This window comes from Watersipora subatra, chromosome 10, assembly GCF_963576615.1.
Source record: "Watersipora subatra chromosome 10, tzWatSuba1.1, whole genome shotgun sequence".
Classification (NCBI taxonomy): domain Eukaryota; kingdom Metazoa; phylum Bryozoa; class Gymnolaemata; order Cheilostomatida; family Watersiporidae; genus Watersipora; species Watersipora subatra.
In genome coordinates, this window is record NC_088717.1 from 9,469,698 (window position 1) to 9,489,312 (window position 19,615).

Here is a 19,615-nt window from a genome sequence, read left to right on the forward strand (position 1 = left end):
CTGCTTCTAAGGCACGATGGCAGCCATCTTTGGATAACTAGAGTTGGAGGTTTAGATGTCAGCCATTTTTGGTTCAATGTGAGCACTTATTATTTCAGAAACAGATTAAAAAATGATCCCAAAGCCAGCTTCGTTTAAACACCCCACGTACCCTGTCGCCTTTTCCTCTGGTAGAAATCCCACTTGTGATTTTACACACAGCCTCAAAAACCTTGTACTAGTGTAGGAAGTCTACTGCAAGCTTTTTCACTCTCCAAGAAAAGAGTCCAGCAGACTAGGCATCTCTTCTAGCAAATCATTAAACTTACCTTGCTGCTAGAAGTCTATAACAACAAGGTAAAGAGCTCTACCGTAAAAAAATGGCTTGCCTGGCAAATCGTAGATTTTTTTATAAATGAATTTCTCTGTGGTAGTTCGTAATGGATATTTTTCTTATAATCACTGTCTGCTCTGGAGCTTTTTTGATATTGTTGGAATACTCTGATAAGATTGCCGAGAATTGGTTCAAACATTTTTTAGGAATGAGCAGTCTCTATGAGAAGCCAGCTTTAAAATTGTTTTGTCGATTGTTGCTCCTAGACTTGAAGGCACAACTGGTTTTGCTGAAATGACGAAATATCTCGAACCTCTTCTCCATCATCGCTTGTTCACCATGCAGACTTAGTCATTAAATGCATAGAAAAGTGGCCAATTGTTATCCTCTTGCTGAATCTATATCTGTGCTTGACGGAGTGTGCTATAGACTTTTTTCAGTTTTTTTTGCATGTCCACCACATACACATGCACTGGGCAGGATTTCATGAGAGGGGGCTGAAAGGTTTCCATGGTGGCCTTATGGGCTCTGGGTAAACTAATTATTTGCCATTTTTAAAGCAGTGGGCTGGTCCAAATGGCTAGCTGTCTCATGAGCAGTTATGGTGACCTCTGACTTTTGTCACTTAACCCAGCTTCTGAGTTTTTTTTTCAAATTTCTGGCATTTTTCACAGGTCTGCCGGCTCAGTTTATAGGCCTTGCCATAGCTTATTTTGCCTAGTGGTGTAAAATGTAGCTGAACTCCACCAGGATCTTTAGCTACTGATCTACTTGTTCAGGTGGCTTCTTTATCCCGTACAGTCATCGAAGTGAGGCAAGGTCAATTTGGAGCAGAAACTGCTGCCAACACGGGTAGGGTTAAAGCTGCTTAACAACTTTGACCAACACCAGCAACTCCTTCTGAGTGACAATGTAGTTCTTCTTCGTAGATGCCAGAGTCTTGCTGAAGTAAAAATTCGACCTTTTTGTCGGCCCTGCTTTTTCAACAATACTGCTTTTGCCATATGTCTACAAGCATTTGTATCTAGAATGGATGGCAGGCTCAGATTGGGATACCCCCAAATGGGTACAGAGAAAATGTGTTATTTTAGGCTTTCAAAGTCTGCCTGTTCCTCATTACCATATGTACATGTCTCTATTTTTTCGGTCAGTTTTTGCAGAGTATGTCGTATTGATGAAGCTCAGATTATATTGTTGGTAATAGCCTGCCATGCCCAGTAAGCCTTGCAGCTCCCTGAGACTTCTAGGAGAGAACCAATCTTGTTGACCGCTTGTTTTGTTTCAAGGTTCAGTAGCTACCCCTACTTCGCTTACTACATAGCATAAATGGCGCACATGCGACTGAAAAAGTTTACACCTGGTTAGCTTAAACTTGGGTCCTACTCTATTTAGTTGCTAAAACTCATTTTTCAGCCTTGACATGTATGTGTGCAAATCTAATGCAATGACTATAATGTTGCCTGTGCAGAGCAACAAGCATTTGCCAATGAAGGTCATTCAGCAATTACTTCATTAGCCTCTAGAAAGTGGACGGGGCTGAGGTTAGGGCAAAAAGTAAAAGCTTTTAATTTCAGAGGCTACAAGAGTTATAAATGCTGATTTCCATGGTTCATCGGCATTCAGGTTCACTTGCCAAGAGCCACTGGCCAAGTACAAGGTACAGAAAAACTTGCTGCCGGATAGAATGTTGAGACTGCCATTGATCTGGGGAAAGTATAGGCATCTTGTTCAATCATTGCATGTAGCTGCAGTTAGTCTACACATATATTTAATTTCCTGTTTTCTAGACAATCAACAAAGCAGAGTCGCAAGCATTTTTGGCTGGCCTAATAAGCACTCTGACAGTGCTAATTGCACCTGGTGTTCCCACTTTGCCTTTTTTCCGATCTCGGCAAGTGGGGAGTTTGACATATGGTCTGAATTTCTTACTTTAATAAAATGAAGTATTCTATTTCACAAGGTTGGCCTGCGTCTTGTTCTACTGTGCTGAACGTGATTTGATACCAAGTCAAGTGTTTGGCCAATCATTCAGCTTGTCTTGGCTTCTTTTAGTTTTTACTTAGCTGTGCGGAACAGGTTCTCCAAGTGGGCTGGCACCCATGCCTGCTGTGATTTTGCATCTTGCACTAGTTGGCCTTGAGAACTTCCTTCTTTACCTGGTGACATTATTTTTCTGTATAGGTACCAATGATGTTGCTAGCAAGGAGTCTTAGGCACTGTTTGTGAGGTTAAGGCACCGCGTAACTATACTGCCCTTTGACCAAAACCGATTTAGCTAGTAGCCGGTTGGGTACTTTTGGGGCAGTTCTTTATTAGTCTGAATGAGCAGTAGTTCTGGGTAGTAACAAAATACAGAACCGCCATGTTAGTCAATGTCATTACTACTATGCTTTTCGCCACTTGCATCTTGCTCAGCAACTGCTGCTTGTTTTCTGTCTATGCCGTCAGTCGCCTTTCGTCAAGGGAAACTACCGACTGTTCCAACTCCGTAGCACACTGGTGAGCTACTAAAATTTGCATCCCTTAAATAAAATCTTTTTTTTATGCGGCTCACCACTAAAACATCATCGGTTTTTACGTTGTAGAGTTTGTTTTTACGTCAGCAGAGAACTTGGTAACCAAGTTCCATCCACCAATGAGCAAAAGTTATTACTGTTTTCCATTCAATTTTGTGCAGCTTTGGAAAGTCAATCAAACATTGGCTATCCTAGCAAGTTTGTGGTGCACCATGTGTAGAGCATGAACTTTCATAAATTGATTCATTGCCAATCCAGAGCCTGTGCCTAGATCAGTTTTGCATCATTTTTACCCTAAAAGACTGTGGGGTCCAGATCACTGCTGAGTCTACTAGTCTTAAGGCAAACCTTTGGTGTTTCGCCCAGTCTGAGGTTAGGCGGACCAGCTAGCGGCTGGTTTGCTAACCCCCTAACCCCAAACTCTCTGTTGGTCTGGTTCACTCCTGGAATTTTTGCCAAGGCTTCTCTGACCTGGCTTTGGCTACACTTCTTCATTTTTCTTTTTTAGTCCAGGTAGTGTTTAGGAACCTAGACCCCAATATTTCAAGAACCTCTTAGTACAAGTAGTTACGCGTGGCTACGGGGTTTGCTTTCACTCTACCATACCCTTGCTCTTAGAGCTCTTTCATGCTACTGTAGAGTCCATTCTAGTTTTGTGGTTTTACCCAGTTGGCTAATACACCTGTCATCAGAGTCATTTGTTGTTGGGGTATTGGTATTTTTGGTTATTGGTAACTAGTAGTCAGCAGTACTGTAGTTACGTCGAATGCGTCTGCTGCCCTAGCACAAGAGGGGTCTTGCCAAGACAGTCCTCTTAGTGCTATGCTGCTTGTTATAAGCTGGAAAACATGTTCGGTTTACTGTTCTACCAGAATTGCAACAAATGTTCAAATTAGCTAAAAGATTGGTCCTGCACTTTTGTTATGTGTTCAGCTAGCTTTGCTTCCACAGACCTGACAGGTGGTTGTTGATGTTTACAATTTTGATCTGGGTAAAATGTTTACACCAGTTTGCACTGCAACATTCAATATAATGGTTGGTGCAGCCAGTAGGTGCCATTACAGACAAGGGTTGTTTAGCGTGCTACAGAACAACTCTTATGGCTTTTTGGCCCAGTGGTTGTCAGATCTAGTGTTGTTGGCCACTCAAACCAGTTGTTCTATGCAGATAGCATGCTATTGAAGGGCAGTTTGCTTCTTCAGCCTTTCTTTGAGTTACAACAGCGTGGCTGCCTAGGATAATCAATATACCATGGCTGGTTTTCAGAAGCAATTTTTCGAGTACTCCAAGTCTCTGATTAGCCAATACCAAAGTTCAAAACACCATCATCAGCCTTTTCAGCATGTTGGCCAAACATTTTGTGCTTTTCTTCATGGCAGTGTCCTTCCCTAACAAGTTTACCCTTAGAAAGTGTAAAAGGATGTTGCCACTTTCAAGACCGTCTGGCCTCCACTGGTTTGCAGAGTGTCTCAATTTGGCTTACTCGCTCTTTCAGGGTTTTTCTTTTAGTGCCACTTTTAAGGCAGTTCATGGAAGTTTATTTAGGGTTTGCTGGCTCGCGTAAAATCACGACATGAGATTATACAGTTGCTACTAATGTAAAGTTTCTATCTTCATGCAGACCGGAGGATTCTCTAGCCAGCCAGTTGACTGAGTCTTTGGCCAAGCTGAGGATCAGCTGGTAGCAACTCCACTTTTAGTATCTTGACATTATTAAACCATTTTCACTATGATAAGACTAAGCTTCGTTTGTCTGTCTGCCCATTCATCTGTCATTAGTCATATTAAGGTTTTGAAAAAGCTTGTTTGTGGAAAATTCAAATGCGTTGCACTTGCCACAGTCGACTGGCACAATTATGTTTGTGTCAGTTGGCTGCATTAGATATCGCTAAATAATTTTGTGCATAACGTAATTATTTTCTGTGCTTCATCGGCTCATCTAACAATTCTCGCAGTGTATGAAACTGCTAAGGTATTATCACATAATAATTTGCAAACTCATAAAAACCCTGAAATATTTCAAGTCTGAAAATTCAAAATAATTTATAGATTTATTTATCTTTATTTAATGGTTTTATTATTTATTAGTGATAAAATTAAAGAGGCATCGATAGTGAACAAATTAGTTCTATCTCAGCAATGTGAGCTCTCTCATTGCCACTCCAGCAGCTGAAAGTGTAAGATATGTTTTAGTGATCATTACAACTAGTTTTTTTCCAGTGTAGGTTATGGTCAATAACCATAAATGTGCATTATGTGCATCATGGCCCATAAACTGTCAACCGTGGAGTTTTGTCTCTCTTCTATCACATATACGCTGTAATAATTAATACAATAGTAGTCTGAGAGCAAGCGCCCCAGATAGATGTGACGGACAAAGGTGGAACAACTCCAATGAGTTGGTAGTTCAGCACATGGAGACACTTTGAATTCTTAACCAAATTGTCAAGAGTAAAGTAATGCCTTTTAAATCTGTATTAGATAAGTTACTTGTCCAATCTATAAATAGTCTATAGATTGAATAATATCTATAGCATCTATAGATATTCGATAGAATTTGATAAGATTAGATAAGTGTGGGTTAGTACAGTCATGTGAGATAGTGCATATTTTATATCCCTGTCCCACTCATTACTCTAAACTGTACAAAAATATTACTAGCAAGCACTTACCTCGTGTGCAAGTGAAGGTACCAAAGCTAATAATGCCAGCAATGTCTCCATCTTTTCTGATCGGAACAACTAGTAGACAATGACAAGTAGGAGTACCAAGTTATGCAAGACAAGACCAATTACTTAGTATTTTAGTATGTAGTATTTTAGGAATGCCTCATATACTTAACATTCTTTAACGAGTCTTGTTATATAAATGAATAAACTTACAAGAACTGTAGCAAAGAGGGAGAAGAAGAGAGTCTGTCGTTTTTGCCACTTCCTTATATACTCCCAATACTGCCTTATTCTATTTGCTTTACCCACCGGCTTTATTCACTAGGTTATTCACCGTAATTGCCAAGACCATCCACACTGCCCTGCGCTCCGATGCCGACGTAGCCTGAGCCTCACCAATCCCATAATACAAGTATCTCATTACAAAATTTTTATGAAAAGAATTGATTTTTAGTTTCAAGTATGTACATATTTTATGCAAATAACTTGTAATGCCATTTAGGAAGAATTTGTTTTAGGTAAAAATTACTTGTTCAAATACATGTAGTCTGTGTAGACACACCTCTCAACAGGCAAGATTTAAAAAATAAGCTGAAGTCTAATCATTTAGTCATCAGTTATGAAAAGTAAGGTAACGCCCCATCTCATCTGATAAAAAATAAAAGAAAAACTGTGGCAGAGCCATATAGAGCTATCTTTGAGTTTGAGAGGAAATTCCTGACATTTATTGGTGAATTTCAACTATAGATGTTTCATTAAGATTATCAGCTGCAGACCACCACCGTAAAACCTCTATTTTGAGCGCCACCTTTATTTGAGCGTTTTTTCAATTTGTCAGCCATTTTGACATTCTTTGATTTTTTGAATCTATAATAGTGTGTGATCTGTAACAAGGTCTCCACAATATGGTACTAATAATGACTCGGTTAGATTAATAACAATTAAATTATTAGTTGTTTATGTATTGGTTGCCATCGTTCTAGTGATGGTTTACCTGAAAAGATAGATTGTCACAATTGTCTAAACTACATTCTCATTTGAAGTCATCAAAACCTATATCCAATTCATTGTTTTCAGATTTTTTATAACATAGTTTACAACCTTATCTAAAAACTTTAAAGCATTTTGATAAACAGTGATAATACTCTTCAGGAACAGCTTACGGCATAATAGCAGCTTTTATTATGGGGTATCAAAGCCATTTTTAGCCCTTTTAGCTCTCTAAAACTGAATGTTTTTTCTTTAAAACATTGAAAGTGACTCGCTCGAAATAAATAATAACTATGTCCAGCTAACATTTTTTATTCAAAAAAGTTTCTTGCTTAGGTCAGTCTGATACTTTGAAATGTAAAATGAAAATACAAAAACACTTTTAGAAAAAATGCTGAGACCGACAGCATTAGTATCTAATGTTGCTCTGCCCAATGGGAGGGGCAAAAATAGGCAACATTAGCATCGCTTTGCATTCAAAAGAGTTCAATTTATGTTATCAAAAATCAGACAAGCTATTAGGAAAATACAGCGCCACATTTTATCTGAAAGTGACCTTAAACACAGTGTCTCAATAGAGAAAGGATTGAAAAACACAGTGCCATACCATTTAAATAAACGAGTTCATCTAGATTAATAGTTTTTAGGGATGAAATGTATAAACACCTTGAAATAGAAAGGTATAGATTAAAAGATTGTAACTGTCAACAAAAAAATTATGTTCTTCAATAAACATCATATAGGTTTATTTTTAATATATATATAATTGGTAAATATATATTAATTATATTAGTTGATTATATAAATTAAATATATAAATTAAATATACAAACTGAATATATAAATTAGATACATTAATAAATATACTAACTAATAATAATCAAATATAGTAATTAAATATATTAATTAAAAATAATAATTAATTAATATAAAAATTTACTAATTAAATATATATATTTCTCAAAGTTTGTGTGTCAGTGTTTATGTGTCTGTGTATGTCCAGCTATAGCTATCAAAATCTTGAAAATAAAATTCTGGATTTTGAAGGATTTGAACTCACGGAGATTGCAACCCCAAAGTCTACATCTACGCATTTTAGCACTGAGCTATACAAGGCGTGTCGGTGATAGGTAATATCATATATGGTATAGCGTCGGCACATGCTAAATGAAATATTATTTGAGTATTGCACTCATGAGTTATGATGCCCCTATCATAAAACACTTTTCGACTAGCTCTAGGGAACACGATGCTTTTTTCAATATTTTTTGTGAGAGCAAATTTTTCTGCCACACGATATTGGTAATAATTTATCTCAAATTAAAACTTGGCAATTTGTGTACTGATTATATGCGTTATTAAGAGATATACGTTGCGATACTAAAAGTCCATACTATACTCTGGCAAAGAAAGCTGGTCTAAAACCTCCTCAGAGGAGCACTTTGATGTAACCATGGGATGCTTCGACGGAGCAGAGATGTGTGAGCTTGTCGGAAACTTCATACTAAGCAAACTAGCAGCAAAGTATAGCAATTCATTTGGACTGTACAGAGATGACGGGCTGGAAGTAATCAGAGTCACTTCACGACAAATAGAAAAAATTAAAAAAGACCTCTGTGAGATATTCAAAAACCATGGACTGTAGATCAATATTGATGAAAGCAGAAAGTCAGTGAACTACCTTGACTTTACCCGGGATTTAAACAACGGCAATTACAAGCCTTTCAACAAGCCAAATAATTTGCCCATTTATGTGAGCTCAAAATCCAACCACTCTAGAAACATCATCAAAAATTTACCAGCAGGTATAAACAGCAGACTTTGCGCGCTCTCCTCTGACAGCATTACATTCGAGTCATCAACCAAAATTTACCAAACAACCTTAAAGAATAGTGGGTACAACCACAAACTAGAATACTCTCCTATAGCATCTCCTATAGCAACCACACCTCAAACTAAAAGGAAGAACCGAGCGCGTACGCCTACTTGGTATAACCCCACATTCAGCAAGCATGTCGCAACCAACATCGAAAGACAATTCTCAAAAATCGTCAGCGAAGAATTTTCTGAGAACCACTCACTGCACACCATATTCAACAAGAACACTCTAAAAATCAGCTACAGCTGTATGAAAAACGTAAAAATCATCATCGACTCGCACAACCTAAAACTCTTGAAGGGCAAAGAAAGAATCTTCCAGGAAAAATTCACCAGCAAATTATTGCAACTGTCGTGTAAAAGCCAACTGCCCACTACAGGATAAATGTTTGCAGTCTGCTATAATTTACCAGGCCACTGTCAGCCCCAATGATAGTGAAGCTAACTACATTGGCCTATCAAAAACTTCATTTAAAATGTGCCATAACAATCGCAAAGCGTCGTTTACACAACGAAATAAAAGAACTGCCACTGAACTCAGCAAGCACATATAGCGGTTGAAAGGTTCAAACACTAACTATTCCATTAACTGGAGAATACTGGAGCAGTCCATTCCGCTGGCCAATGGCTTTAAAAATTGTACCTTGTGTCTACAAGAAAAATTTTCCCACGACCAAACACGAGCAAAGCGAATGTTTGGAAGCTTTATGATAAATGCATATGTGCACACAACTCCGAAAATTATTCATCATCTGCCTTTCCAAACCCTTGTACCGAAATCCCGTCAAAAAGTTTAACCATTTTTCTGTAGATTCGTTTAAGTATAATAATGATACAAACACATATAAACCTATTTAAATATGTTACCAAGTCTTTGAAAAGTTGAGACAATATCCTAAAACTTACCCATCTGATCGGATAATACAAAACTAGACAGATTAATTTGGCCGAAAATTGCCATTAAAATCTGACAAGATTCTTTTAATTAAAATTAAGACCGGCAAACAAAACGCCAATAAAGTCGTGCGACAGATAGTAGAACTATTAAGCCATGCGCATTTCATGAGAAAAACGTGCACATTTCACCAGTCTATGTCATTGTACAATTGCCGAAGGATTCTGTAATTAACATAGAAGTACTGAAAGGTAATTTTTTTTTCGCCGATTTTGTTATTCGATTTAATTATTTGATTTTATAAGTTTATAATAAGATTTAATTATAAGAATAATCATTTAAATTTACAAGATCAATGTACACTGATACACTATGTACACTGATACACTATATAGTGACCGATGGTGTGCAATATGTTACTGTTATTTTTTTTCTAAAGATTTTGTTGATGATATTACAGCTTTGCCCAATATTGCAGTAATGTCAAGCCATTTTTAATATCTGCAAAATTAAGTAATAGCCCTAAATTTTCTTATAGATATACAGCTATTTCTATGACAACCAACTAAAATCTATTTAGATTTTTAAATGCCGCATAATTTTTTTGAATATAAATTTAGAAATCTAAATAAATATCACAACTTCTTGATATTCTATGGCATTGTCCAATTGCCGAAGGTTTCTGTAATTAAGTTAGACCGTTTGAGGCATAGACCTATTTACAGGTACGAAAATGTGGTACACAGTTTATCAGCCTGTTTTTTGTCCAATTACCAAAGGTTTCATTAAATTATCTAGAACATTAGCCAAATTTTTTTACATCTTATGTACAAGCGAGGGCCGAACTAAAATGCTCCTTTGTGACAAGAATATTTCTTTATTTTACTTCAGTTTGCAGAAAACTTCTAGGCGTGTGAATGCTAATGCTTGCTTTTTGTTACAGATAGCTTTCAAAACCATTCTACATTCAACACAACCAACTTTCAAACTGTGTATATTACACGACAGCTTTCCATTTTACTTTTAATATTGCATTTCAGAGATATAATAAACATATTTTATGCTTATTATATTATGTATATTATACGCAATGCTCACTTGTCATCTTCTAATATTGCATGCAGTTTTCAACACACTGTATTTCTATCAGTTGGTTAAAGAGTTATGCCCAGAGCAAATCTTTGGGTTGAGAAGAGATTAGTCAATGGTTCAATAGGTACTGTCTTGCGTATCATATTCTGTGCAAATCGAGGCCCACCTGCATTACCTGTTTTCGTTGTCTGAATATTTCTAAATTATACTGGTGCAACATTTCTTCCTGAACACCCCAACAGTTTTCCAGTTATACCTATCAAGCGTACTTGAACTGCTGGCTATGCCACTCTTAGCCATACAGGCAATCCTTTCGATTTAGCATGGGATTTGACAATACACAAAAGTCAAGGTATTACCATGGCTTAAGCTGTCATTGATATAGGCCACCACAATATGACCGCTGGAGTATCGTTTGTTGCTCTCTCTCGAGTTCGAAACATCAATGACTTACTTGTTAACAACTTCACTAGAGAGCGCATTACTCGATTAGCTATCAATAACCAAATCCTACAATGTAAAAGAGAGGAGACTAGACTTCGCGATCTTTAACAGATACTGTATACTTATAACAGATATTGTAATATCAACAATTAACCAATTACTCATATACCTAGTTTCAACCCAATTTTACCTACAAAATAAATTGTTAGTTGCACCTTTTTGGAGTCTTGCTCCCGCAAATTTATTTTATATCATCTTGAACAAGTCTCAGTTACACTATACTCTGTCAATTCCTGCTGACAACTATTCTTCCAACAATCAGCAGTACCCTTTCTTTTTTCCATTATCACTTTGGTCATGGGTTGTATGACAGGGGAATTTCTGGTATATTATATGCAGACCACACAGGTTTATTGAACAAACGCAATGAGCTCATCAGCGCCTGCAGACACGCTAGGAAATTTCTACTGTACAACTTTAAAACCTAATGCTTCTATGAATCTGTTAATGACCATAATTTTCTAGCTATGAAGGTTTAGTAATTTTAATAGTTCTAGCTGTAAATACATGTAGGTAACAAAAACTGGTGCAAACACTTTATCTGGAGATTGCTCGTACCAAGCATAAAACTAGTTTATAGTCTTACAGTCTATTGTATTGATTTTAACTCCCTCTGATTTTATCATTGAGCACTCTGCTCGCATCTCACACTTTTACTCATATATATATATATATATATATATATATATATATATATATATATATATATATATATATATATATATATATATATATATATATATATATATATATATATATATATATATATATATATATATATATATATATATATATATATATACTCATACTACAGACAGTACTGTTTCCACTATTGAAGCCTCATCAGTGCAGCTCAGAGCTCAGGCAAAGGATACAAATCCCATTACCAATGAGAGTTGACTTCCTGCCACGAAACAACTAAGTTGCCTCACGGACTTTAAGAAAGTCAATGTGCTGACACCAGAGTGCTCAAATCACAAAAGTGATGAGCTTTGCACAAAGGCTAATAGTGCCGCACCGCTTACAGAGTGCTCGACCAAACCGAAGTGAGGGAGCATATACTCATGCTATATACAGTACTGTTTTGGCTATTGAAGCCTCATCAGTACAGCTTAGAGCTTAGGCAAGGGACACAAATCCCATTACCAATGAGAGTTGATTTCCCGCCATGAAACAACTAGGTTGCCTCACAGACTTTAAGAAAGTCAATGTGCTGACACCAGAGTGCTCAAATCACAAAAGTGATGAGCTTTGCACAAAGGGTCATAGTGCAACACCTCTCACAGAGTGCTCGACCACACTGAAGTGAGAATGTGTATACATATATATATTCTCACTTCGGTTTGGACAGGCCCAGAACCTATATATATACACCTACCATATATATATATATATATATATATATATATATATATATATATATATATATATATATATATATATATATATATATATATATATATATATATATATATATGTATATATGTATATATATATGTATATATGTATATATATATATATATGTATGTATGTATATATGTATTTATTTATATATGTGTGTGTGGTGGATTTCGTCCACCTGCATTTAGCCGAGCCAAGCCAGAGCTGAGTCAAGCCAAAGCCGAGCCGAGTCCAAGCCGAGCTGAGCTGGGCTGAGCCGGGCCGAGTTAGGCCGAGCCGAACAGGGCCCAGCCAAGTAAAACAGAGCCGGGCCTACTAGCTATATAAGCACGAACATTTGCAGTAGTGAGCAGAGCTGTTCTGGGCCTGTTCATTGCTACGCCAACCAGTGGACGAAAGGAGCAACCCTGTTGCACCTCTGAAAAGCACTGGGCAAGCAGGCTGAGGACTGCGGGCGGGCCGAGGACCAGGAGGCTATTTTCAATGTCCTCCGGGCAAGATTCAGGCTATTTGCTAGGCAGGCGCTACGCCAGCTTAACGTCCTTAAGCGAGAGGAAAGAACGACGCTTCAGGAGCATGCTATGAAGGTTGAGAGGCTGGTACGCATTGCGTACGAGGACCTGCCAAATCGACACCGGAATAGCATGGCCATGAAGACCTTTTGCAGCTCACTAAGGGACTCTGCCCTGCAGCGGCATCTGTTGGCCGTACACCTGCCCACACTAGCTACAGTACGGGCCAGAAATGATTTCCGCCAGATCCAGGGAGGCGAGCCCAAACCCACCGGATCTTCGGTACGGGCCCTGGCCTCGGCTGAAACCGATGTCATTGGACAACTAGCCCGGCTCATGCAATCTCTCACGGAAAAGGTGGAACGGCTCCAGGAGCAGGTCCACACTCCAACCGAGAGGAGGAATCAGCCAGCTACCTTTTGCTGGGGTTTTGGCCAACCAGGGAGCGTACGGAAAAATTGCCCTCACTACTCAAATCCGGCTTCGGGAAACGAAGAGAGGCAACAGCAGTAGCTCCGACTACTGGCTGTACCAAGGCAAAACAATCTCGGAAAAATCCCGAGAAAAGGAATTCTCTCAGGCCTCACAGAAGATGTCTTGGAAGACACCACTAGGGCACAAGCCTTCAGCCGACCTCACTCCACCAGCTATTTCCTCCCAGGAAGAGAGGAGGGGCGGCCCATCCAGTTTCTTTTAGACACAGGATGCACCACAAACCTGATCAATAAGCAGGTCTTTGGCTGATTGCCAGGAGCCGTACGGGACCAACTCGAGGAGAGTGACAGCCGCGCTTTATTGGCTGAAGGAACACGGCTCCTCTCTACAGTCGTGTTCATAAATTTTAACATCTTTGGAATATTGAATAGTTCAAATGAGAGAATTACTATTAAGTCACTGTGAGTCTAAAGATTTTGATAAATCCAACAATTTATACATCAAAGCGAAGCTGAGACTCCACTCTTTCCAAAAAAATTAATTTTATAAAAATTGTGAGAACTTCCCTTGTTCCCATGGTCAAGTTATATTTTAGCAAATTTCAGCGATATTTAGTTTTTGATCAATTACCGACAATTCCATTCAAAATCTCCTGAGAGTCAAATTTTGATCTTCAAACAAATTTTGAACACTGTGCAAGACAATGAAAAAAACTCAAGTATTTAAGCAACTCTAAGTAGTCATGAACTGTTACATGTATAAAGGAGAAGCATATTTTGCAATTTTGCATATTTTGGAACTGTGGGTAAGCAATCAAAAAGTAAAAAATTGTTGAAATCTGCAAAAATTTAACTCGACCATGGGAGTAAGAGAAGTTTTTACAATCTTTATAAAATTAATTTTATTGGAAAGAGTGGAGTCTCAGCTTCACTTTGATGTATGAATTGTTCGGTTTATGAAAACTGTTAAACTTGCATTGACTTAATAATAATCCTGTCATTTAAACTATTCATTGCTCCAAGGATGTTAATATTTATGAACACAACTGTAAATATTTTAGTAGCTCCAACTCTTTAGCAGATGCTTCTCACCCAATCATCAGTTGAAATGCACAAGTTATGACTCAACGAAATATGTAGTTTTGCCCAGTTTATTTGTCATTCTGGTGAGTCTAGTCTTATTAGTTTACTTCTTCTACCAAAGAAATGAGATGTCTCCAGTGTTATTTAACATCAATATTTTACTATTACTCAAACAGTTTCTTACAAATTCCTAGTCGAATAGGCTAAACTTGGAGTTGTCCACTTTAATTGTCTTAAAGGATAACTCCTGATAGAACAGCATATTTCATTGTCTTCCATTGATAATTTTGTAGTTTTTCCAATCTGTTGCACTTTAAGGCTGTATGTGGTTATTATGGAATCATTATATTAGTGCACATTAGTGCATATAAGTCTGTATGTAAGCCTTTGTTGGCTACATGCCTTGCTTTGTTTGCCAGTAAATCTTTTATTTTTTCTTGCAAAGTTATTTGCTCTTTTGTTCACGTATTTACTGTCAAATTGAGATTTTGCAGTTTTACATATAAGCAATGCATTTGATAAGTTGCAATTAATCACAGCCATGATTGATTTAATTGTCTGACGTTTTATCAATGGATGGTAACTGGCTTAATCACCAGAACTCACCAATTGTACAAAATACTTTTAAACATAAAACAAAAAAAGCAGAAAATGAAATGATGACTTGTCTGAGCAGAAATTTGCTTTTCAATGTCTTAAATGAGTTAGTATGGTTCAGGTAGACGTTTCATCGTAAATAAAGATACAACAAAACTTAGCATTAGTAGAGACTCAGTAAGTAGCAGATAAAGGGCATGAGTGATGGAAAGCTTAGGCCAGAGCTCGTGCAACAAGTAAACATGATGAAGACAAGTGTTACATATTAGCTGTGCAGTCAGCTTTCTTTTAGCTGTGCTATAATCGCATAATTGTCTAATAACCCATAGCTATGGGCTTGCTAACTAAGTCAGTTCCTTTATGTGCTTCTTACCTGTTAGCTGTGTTTTCTGTGATACAAGACTTATCGTGATAATACAATACAACAACTACAATAAAACAACTGGTGTCAGGAACAAACATTGTGGACTCACAGCCAGCATTTTTCTATTGTCTTGCTATGGATCCTAACATAAAAGCTTTGATCGATGCTATGCAGAAACAGCAACAACAGTTCCAGCAGCAAAACGCTGATCTACAGAAGCAGTTTATCTCCTTGTTTGAAACTACCAAGAGTGATAGTGCTACATCAATACCAGTAGCTGTCGCCATACCCAAGTTTGAAGCATACGACAGGGGTAAAGAAAAATGGAACCAGTACCTTCAATGTTTCAATCAGCACGTTAATGTGTATCGGGTGGTAGATGACAGTCAGAAACAAGCATGCTTACTATCTTGGGTAGGAGCTGAGACATACGACTTGTTGTCAAACTTATTTGGCGCAGAGGATATTACAAGCAAGTCATTTACTGAGTTGTCGGAGAAACTTAATGAACACTTTGCAGATACCATACATGTTCAGGCAGCAAGATTTGAATTTTCTCAATGTAAAATGAAGACTGGTCAGTCCTATGTTGATTGAGCTGCAGAACTTCGTGGACTCGCACGGCACTGTGCTTTCACGTGCAAAAGCACAGGCTGTGGCACTAGTTATTTGATGAACAAATTCGTGACATAATCATTAAAGAGACGCCACATGCTGATGTACGTCGCCAGTGTCTACTTGATGCTGATCCCTCTCTTAATGATGTTCTTAAGAAGGCTGCAGCATTCATCAAGACAACGGAGACCGATAAAATTCTCAAGGGGGAGACAACTTCTCCAGCTATTGAAGACACAGTAAACAAAATGTCAGGTCAGTACAAGCAAAGATTACGCCGAGGTCAACAAACCATTGGAAAGCAACAAGCTAATGCACAGAACACAGGTATGTTGAAGTCTTGCCCTAGCTGTTACATTAAACATGACAGAAAAAATTGTCCCTGCAGAGCATTTGTCTGCAGGAAATGTGAGGTCAAAGGTCACATTGAGGCTGTCTGTATGGCTAAGACAGCAGCACAAAGTCAGACAGAACTGTCTGCTAGGACAGTTGAAAACTCTGTGCTAAGTGTGCTCACTGATGCAAGTGAACCTTATCATTCAGTACACGCAGTTTCAGATAATCTTTTCCAACGAGTCAATAGAAAGGTTTGGATCAAAACTGTTGTCAATGGTCATGATGCAATGTTTCAATGGGACACAGGGGCTACTTGCTCTATAGTTGATTTGCAAGGCTACCAAAGTCTTGGATCACCCCCACCCCTCTTACCTGTCAGTACCCATCTTAAAGCGTATGGGCAGAGTGAGTTACAGATTAAAGGACCATGCTCAGTTAGTGTGAAGGTAGGAGATGTGGAAAAACAAAATCTCAAACTTCTTGTTGTAAACACAACACAAGGCTCAAACCTTTTTGGTCTAGATTGGAGTGACAAATTCGGTCTCTCGCAGCAGGGGCTAGCTACATGTATATTGACACAGGGTAGTTGTGATGTTACCTGTACTGTCACAGGAAGTAACCCTATTGGATTTAAGGACAAAATCGCTGCACTCTCCTCTAAGTACTCTGATGTCTTTAAGACAGGTCTTGGCCGATGTAAAAAGGTAAAAGTACCAGTACGCTTGAAACCAGGAAGCACACCAAGCTTTTCTAAACCTCGTGTAGAGCCATTCTCTAGACACCAAGCTGTAAAAGAAGAGCTAGATCGATTAGTTAAAGCTGGTGTTTTGGAACATGTGGACTTTAGTGATTATGCTGCTCCAATAGTAGCAGTTTCCAAACCAAATGGAAGAGTGCGTACATGTGGTGATTTCAAGATGTTGAACCAACAAATATCAATTGATCAACACCCATTACCAAGCCTTGAAGAGTTGCTAGAGAAGTTGAGAGGCGGGGTACACTTTTCCAAGATAGACCTGGCAGATGCCTACTTGCAACTAGAGTTAGATGATAATGCAAAGAAGTTGTGTGTCATCAACACTCAATGTAGTTTGTTTCGCTACAACAGGATGTGTTTTGGATTGGCATCAAGCCCTGCACAGTTTCAGCGATGCATGGACTCAATGATTGCTGACTTACCTGGAGTTGCAGCATACTTGGATGATCTGATTGTCACTGGTAGCAGTGAGAGTGAGCACTGGTCTAATCTCAACAAACTCTTAGCTAGACTACAGGAGTATGGGCTTCGCATACAGAGAGAGAAATGCTAGTTCTTTAAGAATGCTGTTGAATACCTAGGTCACATAATAGACAAGAATGGCAAGACTCCCTCGAATTCTGCAATAGAGGCTATTGAACAGCTTCCACGACCACAGAACTTACAACAGCTACAGGCGTTTTTGGGCAAGGTCAACTACTATGGCTCATACATTGCTGACCTGTCTAGCAAAGCAGCCCCCCTCTACAAGTTTCTTCGTGAAAATGTCGAGTTTGACTGGACTGAAGAGTGTGACAAGACCTTCCATGTTCTTAAAGAAAGTGTAATCAAGGCTACCAAACTTACTCATTTTGACCAGAGTAAACCGCTGGTTCTAGCAATAGACGCATCTAACTATGGAATTGGGGCAGTACTCCTACAAGAGGAAAATGGAGCTGAAAGACCACTAGCACATGCACCAAAGACATTGAGCATGCACCAAAAGAATTAATCACAGATAGAGAAAGAAACGCTTTCTATCATCTATGGAGTGACTAAGTTTAGACAGTATCTATATGGGAGACGTTTTACGCTCATTAATGATCATAAACCCCTGGTTGCCATGTTTTCACCAGAAAAGAATATCCCCATCTTAACAGCTCAGTGACTGTAGAGATGGGCCTTCACACTGATGGCTTATCAGTATGACATCAGGTACAAACCTACAGCACAGCACGGCAATGCAGATGGCTTGTCCAGGTTACCTATAGGGGCGGACCCGAAGTTTGACCATGATGAAGAGAAGGAGAGCATTGAGGTCTCACACACTATACAAGAGGAGCTCGATCATGGTCCCCTTGACGATGAGGCTGTTAAACAAGAAACCATGAAAGACACATCACTACAGATAGTGAAAGAGTGGATACTGAATGGCCTTTGGCCCAATAAGCTTACAGCTAGCTATGAACATTTGCGACCATATTGGAATATGAAGGAGTCTCTTTTTGTTCATGGGGAGGCTGTGCTTTTGCAACGTGATGACACTACTAGAGTTGTCATTCCACAGGCTCTGAAGAGTAAAGTGTTAGACTTGCTGCATACATCACACTGGGGTGTAGAAAGAGTAAAACAGCTTGCTCATCGATACGCATGGTGGCCTAGCATCAATGCAGACATAGAACAGCTAATCAAAGCTTGTGAACCTTGCCGAATCTGTGCTAATGACCCAGCCAAGACTTACCAAAGTTGGCCGTCCACCCAACTACTATGGGAACAAATTCATTTGGATTATGCAGGACCTTTTAAAGGCCAGATGTGGTTGGTTTGTGTAGATGCACATTCCCGATATCCGTACGTTGCTATGCTAGATGTAGGAAAAACTACTTCTAAGGACACAATTGACGTGCTACGACAGATCTTTGTACATGAAGGTCTTCCTCGGACTATTGTTACGGATAACGGCCCACAATTCGTGTCAAATGAATTTGACCAGTTCTGCACTATGCATGGCATTAAACATATAACATCTCCCGCATTCCATCCTGCATCGAATGGAGAAGCGGAGAGATTTGTCCAGACTCTTAAGCAATCTGTAGAGAAGAATTGTGCAGGAGGGGAGAAAATCAAGACTGCCCTACAACTGTTTTTAACCACTTACAGATGTTTGCCTCATCCCTCTTTGAACTGGAAATCACCTGCTGAAGTTCTATATGGACGACAGCCGAGAAATACTCTGACCTTGCTGAAACCAATTCAGAACAAGAAAGCTCTTTCACCAGGTCAAGCATCTTCTACATCATCACGGTATGAAGTAGACTCTTTGGTTTATGCAAGGAACTATAGCTCTGGACCTAAGTGGATACCTGGAACGATAATTAACAAGCTGGGTAACATACTGTATGCTGTGTGAACAGACCGTGGTGTATGGAGACGACATGCCAATCAGCTACAAGCTAGACTTCAAGTTAATGATACATCGACTAATGACAATATCATCACAGCTTCAAATGATCTTAACATCCAACCTGCCCAATCTGTACCTGATGAGAGGCCAGTGCAAAGTCCCAGATATCCTACTCGTAATAGAAGACGACCTGATTACTATAACAGTTCTAACAAGGTCATGACTAACCATAAACTCAGAAAAGTGAGGGAGATGTGTTACATATTAGCTGTGCAG